Here is a 23,500-nt window from a genome sequence, read left to right on the forward strand (position 1 = left end):
CCACTTGCACTTATTGGCCCTGGTGGTACACGTAATCGAACACACAGGTAAGATGCTGTCCGCCATTCCTGGTATGCAGCGGGAGTCGCTGAAGCTGCCTTAGCTCTGCTGTCACATTGTCTCATCTCTCTACCAAAAAATGCAGGGAAGCCGATGGCCAAACGTGACTACATTCCAGTTCACCCACCTTCTAATTGACCTTGCCCTCACGCCTCAGAAGGAGGAATAAATATTTGACCTAGTTATTGTCGACATGTTTTCAAAATGGGTAGAGCCATTCCCCATCAAAAAAAAAGACGCCAGAGCAATGATAAAGTGTATCCAGCAGGACGTTATTACAAGAGTTTTCTATCCCCAGGCGCATAGAAACATACGGGGGATGGTGCCAATTTCTCCGCGAAGCTCATTACTGCTGACTGTGACGCCCTCGGAATACCCAGGAGATACCACATTCTGTACCGCCCCCCAGTCGTCAGGAATATTGGAGAGAATGAACAGCACCCTCAAAACCACCTTCCCCCAAATCACTCGGGACACAGGACTGGCTTGGCCAGACGGCCGGCCACTGGTGCTTCACACAGGAAATGGACAGCGAAACCGAGCGACGGAAATTACACTATTTGAAGTGCTAATGGAACGACCCATGCCCACAGCCTCCGGACCCCCAGAACTAACCAATGACACAGCGCTGCTCTTAACACAGGAAATTTTCTTTGATTACATTCAAGCCATTAGTAGAAAGATCACTTTAAACCAAGATTTGCTAAAACCTGCGATGTACTTGGGTGCTTCTTATCTTCCTGCTGGTGGAAACGGAATAAAGATTCGTGCACCTTCAATCTTTCACTGTGTATCAAACATGCACACACACAACATGGGTGCTGGGGAAAAAAATAAGCACTACCGCAGTTAGACGATAGTGTGGGGGAACAACAAAAGAAAAGCAAACAAAAAAAAGCTGCCGTGTCCACCCCACGGCAGGAACGACTTCACCAGTTTAAACTGGGCACGATGTAAGGAGACAGTCCCTGCCGAAAGATTCTCTCTCCCCGAGATGGAAAGGACCACTCTTGGTCTGTCTCACGACCACAACAGCAATCAGTCTCCAAGTGAGACCAGAATGCGACCCAGTGAAAGACGGCTCCGCCTCCACAGAAGGACAACCAAGCAGAACAGGATACAGCTCCAGACACCACAGAGGGATCCAGCTGCTCGCTGCAACCATCGGGATAATCACTCTTAGTCTGACCTGCACATCACCACTGATCAGTAACAGGGCACATAGAACAGAACACTTAATCCACCGTGAGCCGTGGGTGAGCATTTTCCTTGACATGACCCACATTTGTGCCCAAAGGTAAACCAGACCAGCTGCCGGGTCTGTACCCGTATCCCTGGACATTCCCACAGCGGCAGTCCCCAGGGCGCAGTCCATTTTAGGAGGAATGTGAAACATTGGTCCGAAACCCTAAAATTGCTCCGTTGTCTCACAGAGCAACGTGAGATATAACTTCACTCCGAGCTGGGGATTTGTCCACGTGTTAGACTCTCAAAACCTCCAGTATTGTCTCAGTCCCTAGATGAAACTGATCAAGAACCTCTCAGTGCGTATTCCTGCATTCTGTACAGATGTCTTCCCACAAGAGGACTATTCGCCAGCTGAATGTGTAAAGTGATTCATCCAGTTATTCTATTTACAATTATACACAACTGTACTGTCACACTGGAGGGAACACATTCACGCATTTTAACTGGAAAACGCTGTTTTCAGCCTTTGCGCCTATAAACTGTTTAGCTTTGATACCCAATGGCACATTGTTACAGTGAGAAAGCGTTTTCTATCTGAAAAAAAACTGTCACTTGATTACACCTCCTGCGTGGACTCCAATCCGTTCACATCTGACACGAGGGTTGCTTTTCTCTCTGCTGTTCATCACATCCAGGAGAGAACTGTGGCAGAAATGATTGCTGTTTTCATCGACCTAAGAAGTTCATGCCGATTGCTCACCTTGTATTCAGAACTACACACAAGAGAACTTTTCAACAGGAACAACGTTCTGTATTCTGTGCAGGAGATCATTGCACAAGCACAGTATCTCTCTTCTACCAGGCCATGCACAGTCATTCTTCCTCGAACATTCACAGTATCCAACTCTAACCAGACCAAAACCAGATGGTGCTGGAAAAACTCAGCATCTAAAAAAAGAAATCCGAGTTAACATTTCGATTCCAGTGGCCATTCCTCTGAACTGACGACAGCTTGGAAAATGTTGGTCTATCTGCAGAAGAAATAGTGGGGGTTGTGGGGGGGGGGGGGGGGGGGGGGAAGGTGTAAGCGATAGGTAGGGATAGAGTTCAAATAGAGGAAAGAACGGTTGGACAAAGGAATGAATGATTATCTGGCTGGCAAGGTGAATACCTGTTAATGGAGACTGTTAGTGGCGAACCATATGTAGAGGATTGTGACTGTAACAATGTGATATTGGGTATCAAAGCTAAACAGTTTATAGGCGCAAAGGCTGAAAACAGCGTTTTCCAGTTAAAATGCGTGAATGTGTTATGGAAGGCCATGTGACAACAAGACATGGCGTTTGGGATAGGGGGATAGGACAAGGGAGAGTTCAGGCTCTAAAAAAATAAATTGATATGCGGCCTGGAAGGCTGCAGACTCCCCAAATAGAAACTGAGGTGGTGTGCTTCCAGCACGCGCTGAGAGTCGCTGTAACTCTTCGTGAAGACAGAACTTAGATGTTCTGCAGTGTGGTGACCCAGTCCAAACTCCGTTTCCCAAAATAGTGGAAACCACATTGCTAGCAGTGATTGCAATAGAGTGGATTGCGTAAAGTGCAGTTCATGTGTTGCTTTACCTGGAAGACGTGTTGGGCCATTGGAAATAGAGGAGAGAAGACGTCAATGGATAGGTGAGGACAGACAACAAGCAAAAGGAGATATTATTACAGAAATCATAAGGACAAGAAACCTAACAAAAAGGCACTTCACCTGAACGTTCGTCGTATTTGTAACATGGTTGAAGAGCTAATAGCACAAATCAACACGAATGAAAATGACTTAATAGACATTAGAGAGACACGTCAAAAGGATGGCCACGACTGCAAATTCAATATCCAGGAGTACGAGATTATTTGGAAGGTCAGACAGCAGTGTAAAGAAGATGGTGTCTCTCGGTTATACAAGGCCGACATCAGGGCAGTGTGGAGAGACGCTATAAGTTCGATGGAGAATGAGTTTGAATTAATTTGCGTGGAAAGTAGAAATTCTCTGAAGAAAAAGTCACTGATAGGTGCAGTCTGTAGGCCAGTAAATAATAGCATCACATTGTTGAAGGCAATAAACAAAGAAATCAGCATTGCCTGTAAAAATGGGTCGGCTATTATCATTAGGGATTTTCATCTACATGGAGCTTGGTCGAAGCAGCTCAGTCACAGTACCTTTGAGGAGGAGTTCTTTGAGTGTACCCGTGATAGCTTCCTTGAACAGAATGCAATGGAACCGACGAGAGATTAAGCAACCCTCGATCTGGTACTGCGTATTGGAACAGAAATAATTAATGATCTCATAGTTTGGGATCCTCTTGGAACGAGTGATCACAGTATGGCAGAACTTAGAATTCAGATGGGGAGTGTGAAGAGAAGAACCAATACCAGGGTCCTGTGCATGTGCAGGGGCACAACAATAGAACGAGAGAGCACCTGGCTGAAGTAGACTGGAAACAAAGATTATATGGTGGGACAGATATCGAGCAGTGGAGGACTTCCATCAAAGATGTTTTTGTGGAATTGCTCAGCAAAAGTATATTCCAGTGAAAAGGAAGGACTGTAAGACCAGGGGTAATCTGCCCTGCGTGTCTGAGGAAATAAGGGAGGCTATCAAAGTGAAAGAGAAGGCATACCAAACGGCCAAGAACAGCATGAAACTGGAAGATTGGGAAAACATTAAAGATGAGGAAAAATAACTAGTAAAGAATACAAAGACGGATACCAAAAGTTCCGATATAAATATAAAACGAAAAAAGAGTGGCTAAACTAAAGGTTGGTAATTTTGAGGATGAGAAGTGGCACTTAGTTATGTGATGTGATGAAATGGCCGAGGCATTGAACAGGTATTTTGTGTCAGTCTTCACAGTGCAGGATACTAATAACATGCCAGTAAGTGACAACGAGACAAATGTAGGTGAGGACCTGGAAGCAAACATGATGACAGAAGAGGTAGTATTCGGCAAGCTAATGGAGCTGAGGATGGATAAGTTTCCTGGCCGTGATGGAATGCATCTCAGGGTATTAAAGGAGATGGTGGGAGAAAGAGCAAGTGCACTAGTGGCAATTTTCAAATTCACTCGACTGCGTGGCAGTCCCAGCAGATTGGAAAACAGCTAGTGTGACTCCACCGTTTAAAAATGGAGATGGATAAAACATTGGGAATTTTTGATCAGTTAGCTTAAGTTCTGCAGTGGGGAAGATGCTTGAGTGTATTATCAAGGAAGAAATAGCAGGGCATCGCGATAGAAATGGGACAGTTGTAACGTAGGTTCTTAAAGGTTCAAACATAGGTGTTATGAGGCAGCTGTACAAGATGCTGGTGAGGCTATACTTGGTGTACTGTGTGCACTTTTGGTCCCCTTACTTGAGAACGAACTTATTGACACTGGTGGGGGAAGGGGTGCACAGGAGTTTCACTGAGTTGATTCCGGAGTTGAGGGGGTTAGCCTATAAAGAGAGACTGCATGCATTCGGATTATTTTCTTTGGAATTTAGAAAAATGAGTGGGCAATCTTACTGCAACATAAAACATTGAACAGAACAGATTAGAGATAATTATAAATGGTGTTTCCACTTGTGGGTGAAATTCAGACAGGAGGGCATAGCCACAGGATGAGAGGGAGCAGATTTAGGACTGAGTTCAGAAGGACCTTCTTCACCCAGACATATGTTCATATATGGAATACCTTGCCCAGCGAAGAGGTTGACGCTAGTGCAACAACTTTTTTTAAGAGCGATCCTTCTTTTGAACAATAAATGAAATAAGGGATACAGTGAGAGGGCGCGTAAGCGTATTTGAGTCTTTAGAAAGATCGGCAATGATGTCATTGAAAAGCGGAGTTCGCTTGAAGGGTCGGACAGCCTATTCCTGCTCGGGTTTTTAGGCTCTATGCATTTATGTGTCATAAAATCAGCGATGCAGAGGGAAGACTCCATGGGGCCAGTTGGTTCAGGTGGTGGAAGTGAAGGCAGAGTGCAACAGAGTTTCCTGCAGGGAATGGTCCCTGTGGATGGTGGACAGGGACTGAAGAGGGATATATGTCTGATGATGGTATCTCGCTCCAGTTGTTCGAAATTTTAAAAAAAAAATCGATGATCACTTGAATCACCACTGCGAATACATTAGCCAACTTTTACAGGCTTCTGTCTGGATGTATCATTACCTGGTATGGCACCTGTACCATTCAAGATCGAAGATGTCTTCAGCGAATGGTGAACTCGGCCCGGACAATCACAAAGGCCAACCTAGTATATGATTACATATTATTTATACATCTATGCTACTTAACACTGAGATCTGTTTGTATTGATCGCAAGATAAAGCTTTTCACTGTGCCTCACTACACGTGACAACAAATTCAATTCAATTCAATTGTGGAATGTCGACGCGATGGATCTTTGGAGCAGCTTGTGGTGTAGCCAAGTAGGGAATAGGCAATACTGGATTTAGAGTTGTGCAATGAGGCAGACGTGACAAGGGAGCTGAAGATGAAGGAACCCTTAGGAAGCAGTGATGATAACATGATTGAATTTATACTGTAATTCGAGAGGGAGCATATCAGAAGTAACGGTACTAAAGTTGAATAAAGGCAATTGCAGAGGCATGAGGTAGAAGCTGGATGAAATTGGTGAGAAAGGACCCTCGCAAGAAAGCAGGAAAGTGCAAGTGCAATGGCAGGACTGTCTGAGAGTAATTTAGCAGACACATCAGAGACACATCCTGTGGAAATTGAGGTATGGTGCAGGGTGGTTGAGGCAACTATGACTGACTCAGGATGTCATCGATAGCATAAAAGCAAAAGAGAAAATATATCATGTGGCGAAGGGCATATATAATGTGAGTAATCAGAGCATTGGGAAGCTCACACAGACCACAAAGGGCAATAACAAAACAAATGAGTAGGGAGAAGATTAAATGTAAGCTAACTACTAATATAAAGGAAGACTGCAGTTGTTTCTTTATTCATATAAACGCAAAAGTGGACAATAGGCCACTGGAAAATGACACTTGACAGATAGCAGTGGGGAACAAGGAAATATTTGAGGAACTGAATAATTACATTGTGCCAGTCTTCATAGTGGAAGACATGAGTTATACCCAAACATACAAGAGAATGGGGGAACAGATGTGAGTCTAGTGGCCATCATTGAGAAAGTGCAAGAAACACTGAATGGCCTGAAGGTGCATAAATCGTCTGGATCAAATGGAGTACCCTCCAGAGTTATAAGGTAGACAACTGAAGAAATAGTGGATACGTTTGTGGAGAACTTTCAGGAATAGGTAGAATCAGGAAGGGTGCTACAGGACCAAAAAATCACAAACGTGACACCCCATTTTAAAAAGAAACCACACAAAAGCTGGAAAATTACACACCAATCAGCTGAATCTTGATTGTGGATAAGGTCCTGGAATCCATTGCGTTGAAAGAAATTTCTGAATACTTGTAAGTGTCTGTCAAAATAACGCAAAGTCAGCATTGTTTCATCAAGGGGAAGACATGCTTGACAAATCTGGAAGATTTCCTCTTTGAAGAAGTAACAAGGAAGGTAGACCAAGGAGAGCCTATGGATGTTATGTGTCTGGACTTTATGAAGGCCTTTGATATTTGCCGCACAGGAGACGACTGAATAAGATAAGGGCCCATGATGTCAGTGGCAAGGCGCGCTCATAGGACACAATGCAGTGATAAGGAACAAAAGAATCCTTCTCAAGTTTGCAGCTGGTGACAAGTGGCGTTCCTCAAGGCTGTGTTGGGACCACAACTTTTCATTTTCTCCATTAGCGATCTAGATAAAATACCCGAGGGCAATGTGTGTCAATTTGCAGACAATACAAAGACAGAAGGACAGGTAGCATGAGAAGGCGGGGATGCTGCAGAAGGATATGGACATGTAGGGCGAGTCGAATTTACATGGCAGATGGAGCAAACTGTGGGAAAGTGTGATGCTATGTACTTTGGCAGGAAGAATAAAGATACGGACTATTGTCAAAATGGGGCGAAAGTTCACATGTCTGGAGTGCAAAGATACTTGAGAGTCTTAGCCCAGGATTCTCTCAAGGTGAACTTGCAGGTTGAATCTGTAGTTAGGAAGATAATTGCAATGATGACATTTATTTTTGGAATATTTGAATATAAAAAAATGGATGCACTTCCGAGGCTCTATAAGGGTCTAGTCAGACCACATCTGGATTACTGTGCGCACGTTTGGTCGTCATATTTCAGGAAGGATGCACTGGTCCTGGGGTGTGTTCAGAGGTGATTCACGATTATGGCCTCAGGAATGAAAAGCTTGACACATGAGGAACGTTTGAGGACTCCGGGTCTATACCCACGAAGTTTAGAAGGATAAGAGAAAGTCTAATTGGTACTTATAGAATCGTGAATGGCCTGGACAGAGTGGATGCTGGGAAGGTGTTTCCATTTTTAGTAGAGACTAGAACCGAAAGGCACGGCCTTGGAGAAAAGGGAAGACATTTGAGAGCAGTAATAAGAGGCACTTATTCAGGCAGAAACTGGTGAATGTATGGAATTCATTGTCAGATAAGGCCGTGGAAGCCAGGTCTTTGATTATATGTAAGACTGAGATATGTAGCAGCGTGGTTGTCTAGGGGATCAAGGTTTATGGGGCGCAAGCAGGAGAATTGGGTGTAGAAAGATATCTGTCTAGATTTAATGGCAGTGCAGACTCACTGCGCTGAATGGTTTAATTCCTGCTCCTATTGTCTAATGGACATATGCATCGAATGACCTCCATCTGTAAGTTCCCCTCCAAGGAACGTGCTAGCCTGACTGGGAGCATTGTCAGCGAAGGTCTGATTGAGTGCTGATACAGACTTGATGGGTCAAATGGTCTATTTCAGCCCTCCATCCTTTATTTTATCATTCCTCCGAAAAAAAAGATTAATGCAATGACCCGGTCCTCTGACTCTTCTCTGAACAGGCAGTTGCTAAATTTCTAGCATCACTTCCTTGCACTTATATTCCCACTTACGGTCAAGAACAGAATGTATCTCTAAGCCCTCGAGACCACTTGATCCCTTGTGCAATCACCTTCAAAAATTCGTGAAAGCCTACTCCAATTTCACTTTTTGAGATCGGGCGTTGCATAGTGTTGTGGAACACGGTGGCCGGAGATGCAGGTACATAATTCTTTTTCGTTTGTTTCACATTTAGACAGAATGGTAAAAAAAAATGTCATCTTGCCTTCGTTGCTCAGTCCTTTGAGCGTAGGAGTTGGTACATTATGTTGAAATTGAATAGGACATTGGGTGAGGCGTCTTCTGGAATACTGCGTCCAATTTTCTCGCCCAGTAATCGCAAGGAAATTGTTCAGCGGAAGTAGGTTTAGAAGAGGTATACCAGCATATTGCTAGTGGGGAAGGTTTGAGTTATAATGAAAGGCTAGATAGGCTGAGAATATTTTCTCTCGAACACGGGAGCTTGAAAGGTGACCTGATAGAAAGATATAGACTATTAAGAGTTCGGATAGAGTTAACTGTAGCTGTCTTTTCTCCAAGGAAGTGGACTTTTAGACGAGAGGGCAAATGTTTAAGGTGAAAAGAGAGAGATTTAAAATAAGGCATGAGAGGCTTTTTAAACAGAGGATGGTTCATGTGTGCAATTCACTTCCTGAGGCAGAATTGAATGAAAGGAAATCTACAACATTTACAGAATATTTAGATCGATAAATGAATTGGAAAGTTTCAGTGGGATTAAAAAAGCCATTCATTCATGTCCAGTCCATTATTTATTGCCCATAGAGCAGTTCAGAATCAACCACGATTTTTTGGATCTGGAATCGCATCCCAGCCAGACTAGATAAGTATGGCAGTTTTCTTCGCTAACAGGCATCAGTGAATCAGATCTAAAACAGCTGATTCAACATCATCATTATACTCTTCAGCTCTAAGTATTTATTGAAATAAAATTCCAGCATCTGCCATGCCAGGATTTGAACCCGTGTCCACAGGGTTATATCTGGACATTCGTATTAAGAATGCAGTAGTAATATCACGAGGGCATTATTAAGCCTCAGCAGTTATAGGAGCCGTCAGATGCGACTCTTTTAGTTTGGCATGATGTTCAGCACGAGCTGGTCGGAGGGAAAGGCCTGTTTCCATGCTGCATGAGTCTATGACTATGAGTCTATGGAAATGGCAGCTGGTTGTGATAAACAGCAGCATTGACAGTTTAGTTGATCTCCTTCTCGGATATGTAATCTTGCTGGTTACTCCGGAAGTTCGTTTGCTTACTGAGCCCTTTCCACACACGGGACTGTTGAACAGTCTGTCCCCAGTTTGACTGAATAAATGAGTTTCCACTTCAGCAGTCAATTGAATCTCGCATTGCGCTGGTTTCTCTGTGATATCGGTGTCCTTGTATCTACCCAAGGGGGAACGATTGGTTCAAATCATGTCCACGCAGACGCAAGTCCCGTTTGTGTTTTTATTCTTCCTGATATACCCACAGGGTGTGGATGTCACTGATCAAGACAGCATTTGTTGTTCTTCCTGATTCGCTGATGTCTTGCTGTATGGGAGACATGGATTTTATCCCAGTCTCGTGTGACTGTGTGCAAATTCTCTCCTTGCTTGTGTGAGTTTCCTCCCACAGTCTGAAGGTGTGCAGGTTACTGGGATCAGCCATGAGAAATGAAGGGGGAAAGGAATAGGTATGCAGTGTGGGTCTGATAGGATGTGCTTCGGAGGGATGGTGTCGACTGGAAGGGCCGAATGGCCTGCTTCGCCACACGATAAGCATTCTCGGATTAAGGGTCAGCTATGTTGTTCTGGACCTGGAGCCACAAGTAGGCAGGATTGGGGAAAGACAGTAGCATCTCCTGCTTAAGGGACATGCATGAATGCGATTGCAGGAAATTAAAGGCATATTCTCTGTTCCTGAAGTCAGGCTTTAATTCCAGGTTTTATTCGTCGAACTTTAGCATTACCAGTTCCGTGTCTGAGACCCCAAGGATGACTAATTTTTTATATAACCACTACACCACCTTCTCCAGGTTGCAATATTTACTGGGAACAAGAAGCTGATTCTGAGCTGATGCGAGCAAAAGCAGCTGCTACTGCCAATGTCAAAAACACTGATCCAAATAGGAAAATGAATTTTCGAAGCTTGCCACCTCAAAGTTAAAGTCTCAACACGCTTTAGATGCGCCAATCGGCTGTCTCAGCAACATGTACTACTTATGGCTATAATATTATAAATGTTGGCAATATTCCGTTCCTTCGCGCTTTTGACCAGGAGAAATCTCACCCTCGGAAATACACGCGCCTCTCTCCTGTCATTCCATCCCAATTTCCCATTGGATCTTCGTGTCAGCTTCAACCGTTTCTACGATTCCGGGTCTGGAACTCGAATTATGTGTGATTGCCTGCAGCAGTTCGTAGTGCCTTGTGTGGGCAAAGTGATGAAGTAGCCGATGTTACACTATAATGCTACTGAAACATACGTTTCAATAATATCCTGCGCTGTCCCAGGAGTTTGGAAAATGTCATTAATCCCATTCTCCAATACTCTCATTTATGGAATCTTCATAGTCTCTGAGGACGTTAAAGTTAAAGATTCAGCCCATTCTGAGTTCCCACACGCCTGTCGCTAAGGCCTGATATTGTACGTTCTCCCTGACATTTCCACTGCTACAATTCTGGTGGCAGTTTGCAAAAGTGCTCTGTTGGAGTGCTGTAACTATTTATTAGTTCGTATTCTGCGTTGTGATTGCAGCGTCCTCGTCTCTAATCCACGACATGGCTGTTCGTTCTCTCAAAGTTTTACTTTTGGTGAAACACGGTAAGAAATTAATCGTTTTTACATGATAATATTCTCCGAGGTGTTTTTCATCGAATCACCTTCTCTGATGTTTCTGCGTTTCATGTATCAGGATTTAAACCCAAAAGTTCTGGAAGATGTCTCCCCCTCCCACTCTCCCTAACTCTCTTTTCCGTCCCACATCCCATTTTGCTGAGGCATTGCACAATCTAACATATACTTTCACATTGATAACGTCAAGTCTGTGCCGTTGCCCTCACTGTTACTGGTTGCGACAATTAAGAATATGCTAAATGCATTGTCTGAAAAACCGATCTGTTTCACTACGTCCTTAACTGGTCTGACTCCAGACCGCAATGCAATAAATGCTGCAGAGCCACCCCGCATGCTGTTACAGAATGAAAAAAAAAGGTTCATTCGGCTCGACCTAGACTATTGTCTGCAATTCCAGGAATGTGATCGCAGTGGGAAAGGTGGAGGAGACATTCACTCGGATAGCGTCTGGGCTGAAGAGTTTCAGTCATGAAGAGAGACAGGACAGGTTGGGATTGTTTGTCACCGTGCAGGGGAGTTTGTGAGAAGGCATTGTACAGATGTACAAAATAATGAGGGGTATGGATAAGGTAGACTGAAAGAAGCGTTTCCCATCCACGGAGAGATCGATCACAGGGGGCCAGAAATTTAATGAGAAAGACAGAAAGATTTAAGTCGATGCGTGGAAAAGCGGTATAGGCTGCCGGGTGTTGGAATTTGGAACACACTGTCTGTTAGGGTCAGAGAGGCAGAAATATTCAGATGTGAATATGTTCTGCCAATACTTATAAGTCTGTGCGTTAAACGATTCGGGTCGTAAAGCAGATGTTTTTGACAAATGGAGCCACAACGGGCTGAAGGGTCTCCTTTGCAACTGTTGTCCTCGGTAGTACAGTGGTTAGTGTCGAAACATGTTATGCGGGAGATAGAAGCTCAATTCCTCGCTGGGGCAGTGTAAATGTTTTAAAACGGTCGCTCCGTTCCCAAGTGAAGCATATTAATGCCGGTCCTTCCATTCTCCATGGGACATGTCACAGGAAGGACAGTGCTATCTGAATCAGCGTGGGGAAGGACTGCAGCTCCCGCTGAGACAGTGAAAGTACAAACACATGACTTCTGCAACATGCACCTTGTGTCTGTACTGGAATCTAAACCATTTAATAGAAAGAAGAAGGAACTTGAAGAAGAAACAGGGTAAAGTAATTCAGATGTGAGTACAGAAACATTTTCCGCAGCATTTTGAGGAAAACTGACAAACGGCTCTGAGAAAGAGTTTGTCTTTCAGAACTGTTAGTGCACAGAGATGTTTTGTTCCACTTAAGCACTTAAGAAATTGAATAACAATTTAACTGAAGTCTTGGAATGTTAGAACACACCAGGCGATGAGTCACGTACTGGAACCTGTGTTTATAAATTAGATGTTTGATGACTGATACTGATGCAATTGGCTGAAGGGCCTCTCGCCACGCTTTTAAAAACTCAATGACTGTCATTTTTCAACTGAACCAAAAAGGCAAAAACAAAGTCACCAAGAAAAATTGTAAGCATTGCATATGTCTTCCTTGGTGCGCAAGTGCTGAAATTCAGCTGTCTCAATGCTATTTCCCAATGTTGATTTCCAGTCAGGGAAAAAAGATTTGTTGCTCCTTATAAAAATCTTAAATTGAACATGAATTCCTGACATACAAAACAGCAAATATAGCAGTTCTGTCAGAGTCAGTGAGAATTTCATATCGGAGATGAAATCAAATGGGAAGAAACGCTGAAATCAGTTGCTTTTGCCTGCTCAGACTCAGTACTACAAAAATGATCCTTATTGAAACATACAGGTTTTTTCAAGGATTTAATAAGTTGGATGCAGAAAGGTTGGTTCTGTGACCAGAGTGCCTCGTATCGAATGACTTGGAGATACCGGTTTTGGACTGGGGTGAGCAAATTTGTAAATCACACAACACCAGATTACAGTCCAACAGGTTTAATTGGATGTACGAGCTTTCCGACTGGTGTTCATTCGTCAGGTGGTTATGGAGTACACTGTTATAAAGCACAGAATTTACAGCACAAATTTGCAGTGTGATGTAACTGAAATTATACATTGAAAATTACCATGATAGTTTGCTAAGTCTCCTATCTGTTAGAATAACCATGTTAGCTTCACTTCACTTCTTTCATTTGTAAAGCGCAAAACTTTTTATTTTAAAGTTACATTCTCAGGTGAACTTGAACAATTTGTGTAAGCCCCCCTTGTGCTGCTGTCTTTTCCATAAGGTTTAGACTGATTCTAATTTTAATAAATGATTTAACAGGGGCTGACATGGATTCATGTAGTTTTTGAGCAAAGTGCAATGTAACTGTGCAAGTACAAATTCACCCCACAAACGTATATATGCGTGTGTGTGTGTGTGTGTGTGTAGGAGGGTCTCTGTGTGTAGATAGAGCAATGGGATCACCTGTACTGTGACATGAATCCAAGGTCCCGGTTGAGGTCATCCTCATGGGTACCGAACTTAGATATCAGCTTCTGCTCGGGCACTTTTAGATGCTGCCTGCTCCGAATTCCGCCTTGGTGGATTGTCACCCCAAAGGCCGAGGTGGAATGTCCTGGACCACTGATGTGCTCTCCAACCAGGAAGGGGCACACCTGTCTGTTGATAGATGTATCGTGCCCATTCATCCGTTGCTGTAGCCTCTGCTCGGTTTCACCAATGTACCATGCCTCAAAGCATCCTTGCCTGCAGCATTTTTTTAGATTAGCGTCAGTCTAAACATTATGGCACGGACACAGCACACAGGAACTAATAACTTCAACATATTAACTGGACTGACACTAATTGTTGAAGTTTACCTAAGAATGTAACTATTAAAAGAAAGTTTTGCGAATCACATAACAAAGAAGTGAACCTAACATAGTTATTTTAACAGATGGAAGACTTAACAAATAATCAAGGTATTTTTCAATATATAATTTCAGTTACATCGCACTGTAAACTTTTGCTATAAATTCTGTTTCTTACAACTGTGAACTCCACAACCACCTGATGAAGGAGCAGCTCTCCAAAAGCTAATGCTTCCAATTAAACCTGTTTGACTATGACCTGGTGTTGTGTGATATTTAACTTCGTATTATAATGCGGATCTCACAATTAAAACAGAGATGAGGAAGCATTTATTCTCTCAGACAGTTCTGGATCCGTGGACTTTCTTGTACAAGAAAGCTGTTGAGGAAGGGTCATTCGGTGTAATGAAGCTGAGATCGGCAGATCTTCAAACAGCAAAGACATCAAGCGTGATGGGGAAAGGCAAGAAAGTGCAGTTCAAGGTTATCAGATCAGATGTGAAACCATTCAATACAGGAACAGACTTGATGGTCTGAATGGTATCTTTCTGTTCATAAACTTGTTTGCCTAAATATGAAGCTGCAAAACCGACCTGAGTAAAATGTGCCATATTAAAAATGCGTGGACCCTCGGAACACTGAACCGAGGTGAAATGTACAAAGAACATGACAGAAAGGGCAGACAATGTGGGTAATTGATCCGAAGTGGTCAGTATACCAAGGTAAACAGGAAAGCCAATATTCATTATCTACATTAAACCTGGCTCCACTAGGCATGCAGTTAACTCTCACAAACCACCATTCCCCTTCCATTTTAGTGACGCCCTCTCCGTTCTTGATTTAAACTGATTGAACGTCAGGCAATTGCAGCTGACGTTGCTGATGCGGACCTGTAACATGCAGGGAAGCGATTCGGAATGCTGCACAACATAATTCTGCTTCGAAAGATCAGGCAGTATTTCATATTGATTACTGTAAACGTTAACCTTTAACAAGCCAAGACAGTGAAATTATTGAATCCGCATCACTAGACTACCAGGGACGATTTCTGTTAACACCACCCTGGACACCATGAGATTCGTCATTCTATTCTGCCATCTTTCTGTGCATGGTCCCATCGGCTCCATTCCGGCCTTGTTGGTTGGTTTACAATACTGAGGCTATCCAATCATCTGTTGTATTTCAGTTTCTGATGTATGAGACCTTCTCTCTGAGCTGGCAATGTGCTGGCTCAGCGGTGATAACACTGGTCTTGTAAACGAGAAAAGTGCTTGTAATAGACCATTCCTGTTTTTAATTCCAATAACTTGAGGAAAACGGTTCGGCAGGACAGGAAAAAGCGGGCGTGAGCAGTGATCCAGTTTGCCAGCAAGAACGAGGTGAGAAAGTATATACTAGAGAGAGTTGGGGAAAGAATGGGAAAGGAACACTGGGGCGGGAGGCGCTGAATGCTTCCTTTCTTTGCTGGTGTTCAAGTCTGAAATGGGACAATATCAGGCCAAGTGGGTGAAATGTTACTTTCTGCTTGTTTTCTCCCGAGGCCTGTGTCACTCTTGGGGAAATGTGTCTGCGTGCTTCCATCTATGCGTAAAAATGGGATTCAGCTCCCCGACTGGGTGTGAACACACTTTTCCCATCTCAAACTTCAATCCAATTTATTGTGTCTTACGAGATTAAAACGTTCCAAAGAAATTAGCATTGAAATGAACACGTGAAACGTCAGCGTTTACAAGGTTACAGACCAAGTGCTGGAAGTGAGATGATGGGACCCATTTCTGTGCTGTAAACACTCGATAATTCAATCATTTTTGAGGGCAAATATATCTGTAGTGACATAATTCCAAAAACCGCGTTATGAAGAAACTGTGCAACTGCTTCTGCCCTCATCCCTGGTGGTCTAGTGGTTAGTATTCGGCGCTTTAACTGAGTGGCCTGGATTTCATTAGCGTTCAGGAAATCAGGACTTCTTTTTCCTGACGCAGAGAGAGCAGTTTTACCAGGAATCTGTTTCATGCCTTAGATCAGTCAATACCCCAGCCCTTGAATGAAGGGAAAATTGCCTTCCCTCTCTCTACACCGTCGACAGTTAATCCTTCATTCTCCTCTGATTCCACTTCCCAAAGAGTTTCAAAGAACTGTCAAAACTGAGTCTCAGCTGTTTCTTTTCTGTGCTTTTCATACACAGGAGCGGCCGCGATTGAGTGGGTTGGTTTCTGAATATGAAACGTACCTATGAGCAATGGGTGAGGCTATTCCAAGATTGCCTTCTCTGACAGCGCTGCGACATGACTGATGTTCTCTATGATATGGAAGTGCCAGTGTTTGAGTTGGGTAGACAAAGTTAAAATTTACACAACATCAGGACATAGTCCAGCAGGTTTATTTGGAAACACTAGCTTTAAGAGAGCCGCTCCTTCATCAGGTAGGTGTCTGTCTGCAGAAACTTGATGTGTGTGTCAATATGCGCGATGTTGTGGAAGATCATCTGGACTTTAACCGACCGTTCGTGGTGTCGATGGTACCCATGCCTTGGATGCGTTGGTATTGGACTGGGGTAGACAAATTTAAAAAATTCACAAAGCCATATTAGAGTCCAACAGTTCACAACCACCTGATGAAGAAACAGTGCATGGAACACTGGTGCTTCCAGATATGCTTGTTCGATACAATCTGATGCCTTGTGATTTTTAACTTTGATAACCCTTGGTAATGTTTAACTGATCGAAGACAGTAAAAGAATTTTCGTTCCTGGAGATGAAAATTTCAAACATTATCCACCTCTGTGTAACAAAAAAGATTACTTTGGATGTGTGCTGAATCTCCACAATGCGCTTGCGCAAAGCAAAAGTCGAACCTGCACCCGCCTGATCCGTAGCCAGCTATACGAATGGCTGTACCACTAGCCAGATCCGCAGCTGAGATTTTACATGCTGCAGAGCTGTGATGCTAACAATGACAGGACCAATAAAAGTAACAGTCACAAGGTGAACAAAGAATAAAGAGAATCACCATCAATGATTCACTTCACATTGTCCTAAAAAAATGATCAGCCAATCAATGAGGTGACTGCTGATCAAGGAAATTGCAACTTACTTTGCTACGTTTTCACCATAATTTGAGGTAAACTCCAGCCTAATCATTACATCGCATATTCCCATTAATTTTCAGATTTAGATTATGTTAATGACCTGTCCGTATTTGCAGGAAACTGAATGACATGAAATGAGTGGAAACGTCCTTCTGGTGATGTAATCTAGTGCAGAGTCGGCAGAAAAGAAAAGTCAAAGACTTGAAACATCACTCCCATTTCTCTCTGTACCAATGCGTTTTCCTGAGTTGAATATTTGCAGGACTTGTCTTTAATATCTAATGAATTAATTATTTTCCCATGACAGAATCTTCATAAATCTGTTAACACCTGAGGTGTTGAAACATATTTTACCTCAGATTAAAATAGTTGAATACCCTTTCCACCAGCCTAATGTCCCAATACTCTCTCCTCTTCCATGCAAATACAAGTTGCTCCAAGAGAGGTTGGAGCTCCCAACCTGACGTTCCAATGTTCCTTGCTGCTCCATGTCAATACAAGCTACTCTAGTTGAAGTTGCAGCTCCCAGTCTGATATCTCAATGCTCCCTGCTCCATGTCAATAGAAAACGTCCAGTTGCTGTTGGCTCTACCAGTCTGATGTCCCAATGTTCCCTGCTGCGTCATGTCATTAAAAGCAGCTCAAGGTGAGAGTGGAGCTCCCAGACTGATCTCGAAAAGTGCCCTGCTCCATGTCAACTGAAGCTGCTCCAAATGAGGTTGGATTTCGCAGTTGTCCCAATGCTCCCTGCTGCTTCATGTCAATAGAAGCTGCTCCAGGTGAGGTTCGAACTCCAGACTGATGTCACAATGTTCCTGGTCCATGTCAACAGACGCTGCTCCAGATGAAATGTGAGCTCCCATCCATGGCTCTCGTTGACGTTGTAGCTCCCAGTCTGATGTCTCAATGCTCCCTGCTCTATGTCAATAGAAGCGGTCCAGTTGAAGTTGGATCTACCAGTCTGATGTCCCAATGCTCCCTGCGGCTTCATGTCAATAAAAGCTTCTCCAGGTGTGCTTGGAACTCCCAGACTGATGTCACAATACTCCCTGGTCCATGTCAACAGACGCTGCTCCAGATGAGGTGGGAGCTCCCATCCCTGGCAGATCACACACCTTTATACCATTATGGAAATACTGCCCACTGACCAGTTCCACTACTGGAGCCATTGGTGCAATATCCATATCATGAGAACCTAATCTTACTTTTAATCACCACTGACTCATTATTTCCAAAGGACTTATTTCTTAAAACTTATTTTGCATGTGCATTTTGCAGTCAATCCGAAGTAAGATAATCGTTCTAATTGACGTATGCTCACTAGAAATCACATTCTATTTTTCATGTTGAGTAACTGCTACTTAGCAAGGACAATGTTTTTAATGGAATCACTCTTTTATTTCACGTTAGGGATTTTGGTTTGTATTATTTAAATTAACGTTGGTCACTGTGTAAAATGATCAAATAGATCTCAATTTCTGAACAGAATTGGTAATGTTGTCATCCACCTTGAAATGTGGTGTTTACTTCTTTCAGCCACACGGGTATTAAAACGAACCGTCTGTTAATGACATGCGTATAAAGACATTTCAAATCAGTTTTCATGTCTATGCTGCATAAATCTGCGGTTATTGATACACAGTTTAGATTCAGTCCCTGCAGTTAACTTGCTGACTTCTCCAGTTGTTCATAGTTCAATATGACGCATCAAGTGTGTGCATAACGAGAGGGAGCTTGCTTCCCACATCTTGTGTTTATATGTGTCTTATGTCCAGCATTCATTAATGGCGAGAGCAAGGGGGAAAGGATAAGACCAATGTGTAAGTCTGTCCGTGCCCATGCACGGCACCCACATCGGTAATTCTCTCCTGTGCATTTATAGCCAGTTCTCGGGTGCCCCTACACCCAGCCCCTGCCACTTTTGAAATACCTCCATTGTTTCGTGCTGTCTCTCTGTGCTGTTTTCACCAAGATGAATCACTTCTACCCAACTGCTACAAATTTCATCTGACAAAACACTCATTAAGAATCGCATGCATCAACATGCACTTCGCATCTCTCGTTATTTGTTTCTCCTCGATCTCTTTCATCCGATAAAAGTTCACAGCAACTTGACTTGAAAAAGACAATCGCGTTCCTGTTCATTGTCCCAATTCAATCTACATTTCAATGCAGTTTAGGCAACAGACTCAAATTATTCTTTGAGATTTTATTATAGCGTCGATGCATATAAACAGACCATTGGACAGCTGTGATCATCCAAAGATAGCAAAATTTAAAATCGTTGATGACAGCGACGAGAATGGGATTCGAACCCACGCGTGCAGAACACAGTGGATTAGCAGTCCATCGCCTTAACCTCTCGGCCACCTCGTCACATAAGTCATCGGCACATTTGACCTTATGAATAAGTGAATTGCGTAAATTATGCTGAGCAGCAGATATTTCTCCATGGTATTGGTGAAATGATAAATAGTACAGGACGGTTCCAATAGTATCGTCTTACCTCTGAGTTGTGGGGCAAACAGACTCCCACTGTGACACTCTGCTCACAGTGATCTAAACAAAAATGAAGAAATGACGATGTAACACGGTCTGTTGAATTCTGTGAAGATTTGAAGTCAACGGACTGAAGAGCCCGTGACAGCAGGAGGTGTAAAGTTGTCTGTGAGGAATTGTTTTCCAGACTGGAGGAGAGTGCATAGTGCTCAATGTCATTATTCAGAACACCTTTCTTCCACTCAGATATTCTTGACACGCACTTGTGTTCAGGACAGGCAATTTTGAAATCCTAAATAAGGCTAAACTGACAATTGAATTCAACAATGCAAAAACCTTGATCTGTATCATTTTCCTGGCTGTGTGACACCAAGTCACTGTATGATCACAGCAACACAGTGAGCAAGTGTCAGAAGGAAAATGAGTGCAGTGCCAGAGCGAATGCTGGGATCAGCAGTTGACACACTGGCAAGTGCATTCCCCTGAACAGGAAAACTTCCCAAACAGTGGACTGCGGTAAAAGAATTCAGAAGGGGTTTACATTTTGGAATTTGATGCCAGAGACACAATGGAGATCTGTTATTGAGTCTGTTCAAGATGAAGGTTTTAAGATTTCTACAGATGAAAAACAAAATAAAAGGCTCATGGATTAGTGAAGGCAAAAGTTGAAGTTGCACATTTTTACATCTTTGCAATGAGTAGCTCACCACTTGCCTCACACGGGGTCAGAAGCACTGGTGAGGATGATCATATAATCGCAGTGACCAGCCATGGAATCAGAGAAACTCGGTTTCCCAACCGTTAATGTACAACCAGGAATGTGGAGGTAAGCATTAATGTGTTGCTCCAGTGCTGCAGGTGACCAGTGCACGGTATCTCTGTGCCAGTATAGTGGGCTGCGCTCTGCCGAAGTTTTAAGTTTGAGCCTTACATGGAGCAGCTTCAATTTGTCGTGTTGAGTGGTACGGGTAGAAGGTGATATTGAGCAATGTCACGTTTATGGGAAAGTACCAGTTTTTGTGGATTGAGAAACGACCTTTTCAGGATAATGACACTTTGATCAACAAACATACTGCAAATAATTAAAACGTGAAGAGACATGTGTGGAGGGAGAGCCGAAGGTGATTTTTCAGCAGACGGATAAAGTTTCCCATGTGCACTGCGTTAAATTCCGGGAAAATAGATGTTGATCTGTTTTCATGTTATGTAGTTTGTTGCAAACTCGCAATGGCCATTGTCATAATAAAAAAAAAATGGACTGATCGCATAGGACCGTCTGAATATTGTATTCACTTTTAGTCTGAGCATCTTTCAGCTGGAATGGTGTGCTGCAGAGCAGCACAGAGGGTTAAAAATACAAAAAAGACAGAGTAGACTTGGTGGTGGATATCAGAAAGCGTGAAATGCACCTAACGTCATGTGAATGTGGTCAAATCTTTAAAGTAGGTGTTGCGTCTCCAAATGACGATTCAATTGCCACTCATTAGGATGTAACTTCTGTCTGCAGTTATTTTACGACATCAGCCCCATTTACAATGCTTCACCTTGAATAATGCGCTTTATCTTTCAAATTCAGGAACTTTTTATACTCAATTTTAATCAGCTGAACGTGTTCATGAAGTGTCTTTGTGTCTAAAAACAACCAAATCGAAATTAATCCACACCCACACTTTTCCTTTCTTTCAATGGTAAATTCCCTCCTTGTATGTTTGTTCGTGTCTTTTTTAAAACACTATGAAATCAAAAATCTACGTTTTATTTCCAGAAAGTCATTCAGGAATTGAGCAACTTTATTGAGTGGATGAAACTCTCATCCAATCTTTTCTTAATCATTCACTAATGGTTTTGAAGCTCCAATTAAAGTTGTTGATTCACTTGAAAGACGGAATTTCCCCGATTTAGTCACTTCAAACCACACGTTATGAGAAAATCTCTTTTGTTTACTTTTAAACTTGAGTGTTTCTGGTCCAGCATTTCCACATGTCGTGAATAAACTCCGTCATTCTGTCCATAATGCGGATGAAATCATTTCTATCCTTTCTGATGTTTTTATGTCTCAGTACACCCCGTCGCTGGGCTTCCTAATATCTTGCTATTCAGTAAGCAGCGTCTGTGCCCTTCCTAACCTCTTCACATGTCTTTGTTGGAGAATAAGGACAAGGATTACACACAATGCTCCCACTGAGGGTAACCTAAAGATTTCACAGTTACAAGATGAACTATTTGCTTTAAATATGATTTCTCTAAATCTCCATGATCTGAGTGAGTGTCAGCTATTTCTAAAGGTAACTGAAGTTCAAATACATCACAGTAGAGCTCGAGTCATTCCAGTGCAGACTGGTTCTGGACAGTAAATATCATTACCAAAAGCCACCGTGGGTCTGAAATCTACATCTTGCACATAGAAATTGTCGTAGCTATTGTGTATCATATTTCCGTGTTCTTGCCCACCTTGGTTATCACTTCATGTGTCCTTGTATTGAGTTCTACTGAATGATTAATTTGTGAATGGAGACATTCCCTTCACCTCCTATTTGAAACTCCATGGAGCATTGAATAATTGTACTCATATGCTTCCAGAGGACAGTCCTGCCATTACTGGGATGAATCAGTGAACATTCCGCACGTATCCTCGAAGGCAAGGATTTCCTTCTACAGTTTATGAGATCATTACAGCACTGAAACCCATGCGTGCATTCATTAAATCTAAAACTGATGCTGCAAAACATTCAGACTAAGATTTTGCAATCTGCTTGTCTTGCTTGTCCTGAAAGTTACATTCCACATTGTGGTATGTTTGTGAATGCTAGCATTTTCTGAATCTTGAGCAATGACATTTAAATTTTGCCAGAACACTATCTTTCACTGTTCTCTCTTTCCCTTATGGTTCCTCATTTAATATACTGTATTATATCAGTATATCTAACTTTTTCAACAAGTCAAACCATCTTGCTCCTAATTGCCAAATCGAGAGAATGCCAGAATTTTGTTAATTTATCTGCAGTGCAGCTGTAGGGCGCAGTGATCAAGTGGAAAGGCATTGGTCACGTGAACCAAGTAGCAGTAGCGGGCTTTTGAAATCTGGCTATTCTATCGCAGTCATATTCAAAATATTCAACATAATCTTAAGCCAAATCATATTGGTAGAAAATAAGAAAAAAAAACGAAAGATCCGCCAATGTTGAAAATCAAACAAATACAGAAGTTGCTGGAAAAGTTCAGTATTTCTGACAGATCTGTGGAGGAACGGACCAATGGATCAGAAACTGGATTCGTGATGGAAGAGCACAGCAGTTCAAGCAGCATCCAAGGAGCAGTAAAATCAACGTTTCGGGCAAAAGCCCTTCATCAGGAATAAAAGCAGAGAGCCTAAAGAGTGGAGAGATAAGCTAGAGGATGGTGGGGGTTGGGAGAAAGCAGCATAGAGTACAATAGGAAGTGGGGGAGGGGATGAAGGTGATAGGTCGGGGGAGCGGGGAGGGTGGAGTGGGTAGGTGGAAAAGAAGATAGACAGGTGGGACAAGTCAGGGGGACAGTACTGAGCTGGAAGTTTGGGACTGTGGTGAGGGGGGGGGAAGTGGAAATGAGGAAATTGTTGAAGTCCACATTGATGCTCTGGGGTTGAAGTGTTCCGAGGCCGAAGATGTGGCGTTCTTCCTCCAGGCGTCTGGTGGTGAGGGAGCGGCGGTGAAGGAGGCCCAAGACCTCCATGTCCTCGGCAGAGTGGGAGGGAGAGTTGAAATATTCGGCCACAGGGCGGTGGGTTGATTGGTGTGGGTGTCCCGGAGATGTTCCCTAAAGCGCTCTGTTAGGAGGCGTCCAGTCTCCCCAATGTAGAGGAGACCGCATCGGGATACAATAAATGATATTGGTGGATGTGCAGGTAAAACTTTGATGGATGTGGAAGACTCCTTTTCGGACTTGGATAGAGGTGAGGGAGGATGTGTGGGCGCAGGTTTTGCAGTTCCTGCGGTGGCAGGACAAT

The 23,500-nt window shown here is 43.0% G+C and overlaps 1 long non-coding RNA gene and 1 other non-coding gene across 3 annotated transcripts in view; one reads left to right on the plus strand and one right to left on the minus strand.

Moving 5' to 3' along the window:
* Positions 1 to 23,500, plus strand: part of LOC148135658 (uncharacterized) — an 830,866-nt gene that overhangs the window by 284,016 nt on the left and 523,350 nt on the right. The gene's annotated exons all lie outside the window — the stretch shown is intronic.
* trnas-gcu (transfer RNA serine (anticodon GCU)) lies at positions 19,311 to 19,392 on the minus strand. Its single transcript has one exon. It is a non-coding gene; the product is annotated as a tRNA-Ser (tRNA).

This window comes from Chiloscyllium plagiosum, unplaced genomic scaffold (assembly GCF_037043375.1).
Source record: "Chiloscyllium plagiosum isolate Xiang-an unplaced genomic scaffold, Cpla_swu_hap1 HiC_scaffold_49, whole genome shotgun sequence".
In the NCBI taxonomy this organism is placed as follows: Eukaryota; Metazoa; Chordata; class Chondrichthyes; order Orectolobiformes; family Hemiscylliidae; genus Chiloscyllium; species Chiloscyllium plagiosum.